This window comes from Anabrus simplex, unplaced genomic scaffold, assembly GCF_040414725.1.
Source record: "Anabrus simplex isolate iqAnaSimp1 unplaced genomic scaffold, ASM4041472v1 ctg00000132.1, whole genome shotgun sequence".
Lineage (NCBI taxonomy): Eukaryota > Metazoa > Arthropoda > Insecta > Orthoptera > Tettigoniidae > Anabrus > Anabrus simplex.
The window spans coordinates 92,003-99,909 of NW_027130081.1; the positions used below are offsets into that span (position 1 = coordinate 92,003).

A 7,907-nucleotide genomic window follows, 5' to 3' on the forward strand; every position below is an offset into this window, starting at 1 on the left:
CTGAATCCGAACTGTTCGTCGTTAATTAAGTTACGGTCATCTATAATTACATTAAGTCGGGTAAGGAATAGGGTCTCAAAAAGCTTGGAAATGATGCTGAGAAGGGATATCGGGCGGTAGTTCTGTGGGAACGTTTTGTCTTTTAAGGGCTTGGGAATCATGATTACTTTAGCAATTTTCCAGCAGGCCGGGAAGTGGCCAAACCGGAAAATTGCATTAAAAAGTTTAGTTAGACATGTCAGGGCCTTTCTCGGAAGGTTTTTGAGAAAAGCCGCTGACACGCTATCGAGGCCAGGCGCCTTCCTGTTCTTCAGTCTCTTAATAGCGGCGAACAGTTCGGACGGCGTAATAAATTTAAAGTCAGGGGGGAGGCTAGTCTCGTCAGTCTCGTCAAGTGCGTCTTCGACGATTTCTACGAAATCTTCGTCGCAAGGCTCGTCGTTGGGGGTACACGCACTCTCGAACGTGTCCGCCAGGGCGTCGGCCTTTTCTTTGTCTGAAAATGCCATTCCATTCCTACCGTGGAGGGTGGGTATGCCAGTCCTATTATTAGTGAATTTACGAGCCAGCCTGTGGAGTGAGTTGTCAGCCACGCTCAGGCCCGCCAACCTAGACCGCCAGGCAGCCTGCCTGTGATTCTTAATCATAATTTGGAGGTTTCGCTTGCACCTGTTCCACTTACGCTTCAGGTACGGGTCCCTGGATTCCCGCCACAACCTACGTGCTCGGTTCTTGATTTTAATCTGGGTGAGAATGTGAGAAGGGAGCGTGTCCTTCTTTCGTTGGACAACGCTCGGTCCCACGGCGGAAGATTCTGCGGCTCTAACGATAGCAGATGAGATCTGCTCCGCTAGGCTATCAATCTCGGACGGGCTTTTCACACTGGGATTGCCATTAATTTCAGATGAGAGAGCAATGATACCGAATCACTCTGCGCACCAGTTTTGTAGCCTGCAAGGTTGCTCAACGTTACGAGCCAACCAATAAGGCTGCAGTAAGCTTGCGCTCATTGGCTAGTCGCATGCAGCCCTCTCGGTCTTAAAAAGAATTGCAAGGGGGCGAAAAATTTACTTTCTAGGAGACATCCCAGACAACCATGCCACCCAAGACAAGCGGAAAGGCAGCCAAGAAAGCCGGCAAGGCCCAGAAGAACATCTCCAAGGGAGACAAGAAGAAGAAGCGCAAGAGGAAGGAAAGCTATGCCATCTACATCTACAAGGTGCTTAAACAGGTACATCCTGATACTGGCATCTCCAGCAAGGCGATGAGCATCATGAACAGCTTTGTCAACGACATCTTCGAGCGCATCGCCGCTGAGGCTTCCCGTCTGGCCCACTACAACAAGCGCTCCACCATCACCAGTCGGGAGATCCAGACTGCCGTCCGCCTCCTGTTGCCCGGTGAGCTGGCCAAGCACGCCGTCAGTGAGGGTACCAAGGCAGTTACCAAATACACCAGCTCCAAGTAAGGTGCCAGGTTTTCTGCCTTGCTGCATTCTTAACAAACGGCCCTTTTCAGGGCCACCACACCTTTAAAAAAAAGAGCAGCATCTGTTAGCCTTGTTATCAACTCCACTCTGATTTTATCTATCTGTCCTACTTCATATACATCGAAAGACAGTGCAAAACATTCAAATCATAAGCTAAGGAGGGAAGAACTACTACTACTACTACTACTACATTACCTTATTGCTAAAAATCCTCCTGCTTTGTCCTTTACAATGAAAACCAGACCAAGCCCCATGGCACTACAGCCCCTAAGCAAGCAGGCTGAGTGGACCTCAAAGCAGCCATTAGATCGAGGTAAAATTCCTTTGCCTGGCCGGGAATTGAACCCGGGCCCCCCAGCTACGAGGCAGGCACGCTGCCCCTGCGCTACAGCGCCGGCCCCTTCACAACCACCTTCAGTAATTATTATTATTATTATTATTATTATTATTACAACCCTCGACACTTCCCGTGTGTGTGTGCGCGCGCGCGCCAGCGCGCGCGTTTTTTTGGGGTTAGGTTACGAGAAGTGGGGTTAAGTCGAGTTAGGGTACGTTTCGCCGCGGAGCGCGACAACCACCCGCGCCCGCTCCGCGACGGCGACCTCCGAGCACACCCCTGCACCATTGCCAACGCCCCCGCGCCACAAAGACCTCCAGGAAACTCGCTTTGCGGTTCGTATGGACGTTTCAAGCTCCGTTCTCTCGCCAACGGCCATACCATGTTGAATACACCGGTTCTCGTCCGATCACCGCAGTTAAGCAACATTGGGCGTGGTCAGTACTTGGATGGGTGACCGCTTGGGAACACCACGTGCCGTTGGCTCAATTCCCTTTTTACCAAGTTTCCCAGTCCCAGTACGACAACTTACTTTCAACTTTTGCCTCAGGCCAGCAGAAATTGCTTAAATCACGTTTTTTGTTACGTCTGAAACTAGCTAGACCTTTTGCTGCTCTTCGACCCCGTGGCTATACAGGAACGAAGCTTAGCGTAGTATTGCATTTCCTCCTAGGTGACCGGCCTAACCTGGCGGCGGCGACATCATCATCATCGTTGTTGTTATTATTATTATTATTATTATTATTATTATTATTATTATTATTATTATTATTATTATTATTCGTCGTCTCTCTCTCTCTCTCTCTCTCTCTCTCTCTCTCTCTGTGTGTGTGTGTGTGTGTGTGTGTGTGTGTGTGTGTGTGTGTGTGTGTGTCGACCTAGGGGACCCTTGCTGAGCCTAGCACCGCTTCCAATTACTCGTGCCAGGATTTTAACTTTCGTACCTCCTATCGTACGTCCCTATGTCTAAACTTGCTGTTCTTATTCTTTTAGGTTAGTGTAGCTTATCCTGCAGGCCTCTTATGGCACATAACATCATTCTACGTCCTATTTCTCCCAATATTAAGATTATTAAAGGGCGGAACGAGGCTTCTAAACTCCCCGCCCACCTTGAAAATCGCGAGGAAGGTGGTTTCCATGCAACGTCATCGACACTGTCGTGATTACAATGAAAGCCATGTCCTAGCAACCGACCGCGGCATTTAGCAGCCCCTCAAAGAGTCGAACAATTTCCTTTTATGTTCTTTCAGGTAAGTAGCTATTCAAATTACGACACGGTTCGGCAATAAGTTACAAGTTTGTAGTACGCTCGTGTCTCTCCCGGGCTTCCTTACGAACGGTAGGGCACCAGTGCAGTACAGTGGCCTACACACAGCCCGCTATCTTCGAAGTGCGTGTGTTGCGATGTAACGTAGTTTTGAAGCCTAGGAACTTGTAAAACTCTTTCATTTCTATCAAAGACGAGACGCCCTTCAAATAAGACTGAGAAGGTAACCTTTTGACGACAAGGGTTAGTTCAAAGAGTCGTGACGTTTTAGGTTAGGTGAAGGGAGGAAAGCACTCGTTTTTGTTGTTTGTACGTCAGCTGACCGATCTTTTGGCAAGTGATAAATTGAGTAGAACGAATCGGAACTCCGTATAGTTACTGTTACCGTCCTAGAATTAAAATTAGACCATTCTGAGCCCTACTTGACAGGTTCGACACCGGCTCACTCGTGTGATATTTCGATGGTCTGTAGATATGGGCGCATAAAAAGAACTCCTGCGGGACAAACCGGCACCTCGGCATCTACGAAAGGCGTAAGATAATAGTGAACATAACCTTACTAGTAGTACCACCACCACCATTACTGCTACTAATACGACTATTACTTAAGGCAGTGGACAATTTCGAACTCAAGCAATAATGTGTCCTTTTGCTGACCACCTGATCACTGCCTCTTGCCTTACTACTACAGGCTAGCGTTCAAGGAAAGAAAGAAAGAAAGAAAGAAAGAAAGAAATAAGTTACCGTTCTTCCCAAGTCAGGTTAGGATTTCTGCATCAGACACGGCTAGGGCTGATCGTGGATCTACTAGTACCTAACATGCTAAATTGTGCTCCGTTATATCATCACCAGTCGTGAAGTCACACCTGCATCTTCTAATTACAGGGTAGATGCTACATATTTCGGGCAATATATAACCCAGGTTTGGCTTGGATAACCTAAAAATATTCAGGTACTGGGTCTGGCCTGGTTATATCAAGTGTCACCCTAGATCAGCAGGGCTAAGAATCATCAGGTCTCTGTCATGAATTTAAATGGCTTAGTACCCCTCATTATGGTGTACTTCTCTTCATATTTGAGGGAAGAGGAGTAAAACTTAAAACTTTATTGCCTGTCTTAAACCACCTACTTTCTTTGGGGTATTGTCTAGCACAAACTTCTAAGGCGACCACATCACACAGCCCGATGCTCGAATACTGCTTGGGCAGGGGTGTAGGTGGTGGTTAGTGGTTGCAAGAAGGGTCCTGGAAGGGAGGGATAATAAGCCAGTACGCCACTTGCTCTTAAGTCTGTACCTTTCATTATACGGTTTCATTAACTATTTTTTACACCTGCCCTGTAGTATGGTACCATTTAGTAAGAGGTCTCTAGAGTTTGGCCTAGTACAACCTTCAATGAAAGTAGTTTTCAGGAGTGGTTAGGTACCCCTATACTTACTTTCTTTCTTTCTTTCTTTCTTTCTTTCTTTCTTTCTTTCTTGGATTACAAGGTGTCGGTAAAGCAGCTGATCGTTGCTTATGTACAAAAAAATGTTCATACATGGGCTTTCATTCGCTGAGGTAAATGATAATGATAATAATAATAATAATAATAATAATAATAATAATAATAATAATAATAATAATAATAATGGCAAGAACACAAAGGGTCCTTTTCTCTGCAGCTGATTTTTAGCATGAAGGACAGAGGCTGTCATGATGATGATGATTACCGAGTGATACCGTTAAGCTAAAACCCAGTAGGGGATTAATATTAACAGCAGGGAACGTTGTGCAGAATCATTCAGTAAAGATGTAATGGCAGGGGGAGGGGGGGAAGAGGGCGTTCAGTATAATACACCATCAACCCAAGTACAGTGCATATTTAGCTCTATGTTATGTAATGCTCTCTCTGCTCTCTGTACCTTTATTTGGCCCTACAACTTGTCTCACCAAGTGAAGGAGATCTTACACATAGTTACTGTACTGTACTTAATTTCACGCTGACTTCAACTGCTAGTAGGATACGCACGTCGAACCATGCAGAAACCTGCACGATTTCAAACGACTGCCGACTAGATAGCGACTAGGCCGAAGAAAGAAAGGGCATCTTATAAATCGAGAGCGACAATTCATTTTCGAGGTTAGGGTTACCGCTTGGTTCTCTTAGCCAAAGAAATCATGAAACCATTTTGCGAGTAAAAACTGATGTTACCTGAATTTTGGATACAGTTATTACTACCATCATCATCATCATCATCATCATCATCATCATCATCGTCATACGCTACTCTGTATGATGAAGGTGGGTAGCAAGATCGAGTCTCGGCGCGATCAGTTGGCTTCAAATTCTGCTTCACCTCGTTCAGAGTATACATATTCAAGGTAAAAACACTAGCTTCTCTCAAAAAATAAACTCCTATTGAAGGGTCATTAAACACAACTTCTTCTTCTTCTTCTTCTTCTTCTTCTTCTTCTTCTTCTTCTTCTTCTTCTTCTTCTTCTTCTTCTTATTATTATTATTATTATTATTATTATTATTATTATTATTATTATTATTATTATTATTATTTTCCTTTCTTTCTTTCTTTCTTTCTTTCTGTCTTTCTTTCTTTCTTTCTTTCTTTCTTTCTTTCTTTCTTTCAGGACCATTTAAGTGAGATGTTAGCTGTATGAGTGTTGCAGCACCTCAAACCTTTACATTTTTTCCCTTGTAAGTTGTGGCAATGTCTTGCAGAGAAGTTTGTTGGGAAACCATGGTCCTTCCTTCCTTCCTTCCTTCCTTCCTTCCTTCCTTCCTTCCTTCCTTCCTTCCTTCCTTCCTTCCAATAAATCTGCTGAGTTGCTGTCTCAAAGGGTCTCTCATCCTAAAGAAATTTGACCGAAGGTAAGGGATGTTGCCAGGTCTATCAAACTGACAGACTTATCATCTCCTGGTACAGGAAATCTGTTCTTTGAAGAGTCTGGACTGACTGCCCCTTCCTCCGTCACGGTGTTCTCGATCCTGCCTTCGCAGCCCACTGGAGGCAGTAAGATACGACTCACAATGCCTCCATCCAGCAGGCGAGGGGTGAAGCCTCTCCTGAGGCGGTACAGGCTCTGTAGCGAACTGGAAATTTAATTATGCCCTAAGAAACATCTAGAGGTTCCCTTGGGCAGGCTGTCCCTTTTCCCAACCTGAGCTTTCGACCCCCGACAGGGGCTGAAAGCTGCTGGATGTGAGAGACTGTACAGAGTTGAGAGCCTTATAAATAGAGGCCTAAAGGCTAGGACTTTACGAGATTGGCGCTACCAGCAGGAAAGCAGGAGTCGAACGAGTCATGGAGGCTAGCTTCTAACTTATGTCCTTTATCCTGTAGGTCCTTTCAAGCAAAGCTACAAGAGGCAGATTACAGCAGGTCTGCTTCACTCTGTGGAAAACTACCTAAAGGCTGACTTGCCTTTGCTCTCACTCGGAAGGGGTTAGAGCCTGAGGATGGCCGTTCAGCTCCATTGCTAGAGGAAGGATTGGGCTTCCTTCAGGTAAGAGGGGGTCACTCCCGGGGGCGTCGCGACGACGACGGCCGCCCCTAAACGTCGGCATGGAGAGGCGGCTGGTGAAATGCTGCCCATCGAACGCACCTCCATCAGGACGCCCGAAGCAAGGTGACGAGTACTTCTGCCACCTGAGGAGCAGCGTCAAACCTTTGACTATCCCTTCCTAACCGAACCCTGATTGTAACCCACCCCTTAAAGACGCAGGGAGCACGAGAAAGGAGCTAGGAAGCACGTCCCCAACTTGTCGCCGCGCAACCCACCCGACAGCCAGCCACTGCTGTTTCCTGCGCGGTCCGAGTAGCCTGATACACTCAGATAACCAGGGGAGCGCGCGAACACATTCTCATCGTGACCATGGCTGACACAGCAACAGCATCGGCAGCATCTGCACCCGCCTCGGCTCCGGCCCAGGCGTCGCCCAAGAAGAGCAAGGCTTCTGCATCGAAGAAACCTCGCACCAAGCCTGCCCATCCGAAAACCTCCGAGATGGTGGGCAGTGCCATCAAGAGCCTGAAGGAACGAGGTGGATCTTCTCTGCAGGCTATCAAGAAGTACATCTCTGCCAACTACAAGGTGGACTCTGAGAAGCTGGCCCCTTTCATCAAGAAGTACCTGAAATCTGCCGTGGCTTCCGGAGAGCTGGTCCAGACCAAGGGGAAGGGAGCTTCAGGTTCCTTCAAGCTCGCTTCGGCTGCCAAGCCGGAGAAGGCCAGCGCAGCCCCTGTCAAGCGGTCCGCTGCCCCCAAGGAGAAGCGCATCCCCAAGGCGAAGAAGGCTGGTGGAGCCAAGGCTGCAGCCAAGAAAGCCATTTCCAAAAAGCCTGCCGAGAAGAAGAAGGCCGCTCCTGCTCCCAAACCCAAGCAGAAGGCTCCTTCCAAGGCTAAGAAGGCCGCCAAGGTGCCCACTAAGAAACCTAAGGCACCTAAGCCTAAAAAGGCCGCTAAGCCCAAGGCCTCGCCTAAAAAGGCACCAGCAAAAAGGAAGTGAGGACATTTCATGTTCTTGCTTCCTTCTACACGCACCTCTTGCTCTCGTAGGAGCAGAGGAAAAACGGCCCTTATCAGGGCCATCAATTTTATTCCCCAAGAGAGCATATTATGTCAGTCACTGTCCAAGGCTGGAACCCTGGCCTCTCCTATCTCTGCCTCCTAAACAGGCTAGTTTGTCTCATTGCGGGGCGACTCACTCTTCAAATTTCATTATTATTGTACTTAACTACATTTTTCTTTATCCTTACTTACTGCACTTTTGCTGTTGCTGTTGTTGTTGTTATTATTATTATTATTATTATTATTATTA

General features: G+C 47.0%; 1 non-coding gene across 1 annotated transcript; it reads left to right on the forward strand.

Annotated features, from left to right (window-relative positions):
- The first annotated feature begins 2,193 nt into the window (after positions 1-2,193).
- Positions 2,194-2,312, forward strand: LOC137503566 (5S ribosomal RNA). Its single transcript, XR_011019236.1, has one exon. It is a non-coding gene; the product is annotated as a 5S ribosomal RNA (ribosomal RNA).
- The last annotated feature ends 5,595 nt before the right edge of the window (positions 2,313-7,907 follow it).